We start from the raw sequence: 1007 nt of genomic DNA on the forward strand, positions 1-1007 counted from the left end.
TTGTACCAGATTTGCAGACAAACACAAAAACAACATTAAACAGAACACACCCTCATACTCCATCTAAATTAGAAGAGAAGAAATTAAAAACAGAAGAGACTGGCCTTACCTAAAGAAAGTTAGTCCACAGATCAACAGCAATAAAAGAGAAAATGGAAGAAAACGGGTGATTAATGAGTGCCGCTAAATGAAAGAAAATGTTCTCCGCGGATTATCGTTACGCGAACGCAAACTCGAATAAAAACGATGAATAAATTTCCGCTGTAAAAAAACAAAAAACACGAAATGTGCAATAAAGGAAGATTTTTTTTATTATTTTGCAAAACTTAAAATGCGTCAAACTGTTAAGAGAATTCATTACATGTTTTCCTTCTATCTATATTTGCTACAGACGTATTACGATGAATAAAACAAAATAAAGTTTAAATGTTATGTAATGGTGATGATAGATTAAATATACACATACATCTCATAGAAAAATTATATTCATTTCTGTGCCTTTTCTCTGACAGAAACTTAAAACTTTATGAAAACCACGTAAGAAGAATCGGAAAACTTAGAGATAATCTAAAGAGAACCAGCGACTTATATAGATATATGCCTTATCCGGATTTACTAAAAGTAAAACTGAAGTCGTTTAATCATCGTCTAAAAATTCGGTTTAATTTCGTTTCGGATAATAGCGTACGATATGGACTTTGGACATTTATACAAACATTTAACAGGCAGATATATTTATAGATTCCCGTATTTTAAAAGGTGTAACAACTTTACCTTCAAAATTTGAAGTAAAAAAAAATAGTAAGAATTAGTATGCTAAATCAAAGAAGTTATAACCTTTTCTCAATTAATCGTTACTTTTGATATTGTACACAAATTTTATCATATCTACAAATCTTGTAAAATATTTGTAACATATTGCTAAGTATGGTGTTGTTGTTAAGAATATAATTTGTTATCATTATCCTTAATTGCAGCGCTGTCCTTTATAACCAATGTTATCATTA

Source organism: Penaeus monodon, chromosome 21 (genome assembly GCF_015228065.2).
Source record: "Penaeus monodon isolate SGIC_2016 chromosome 21, NSTDA_Pmon_1, whole genome shotgun sequence".
NCBI lineage: Eukaryota > Metazoa > Arthropoda > Malacostraca > Decapoda > Penaeidae > Penaeus > Penaeus monodon.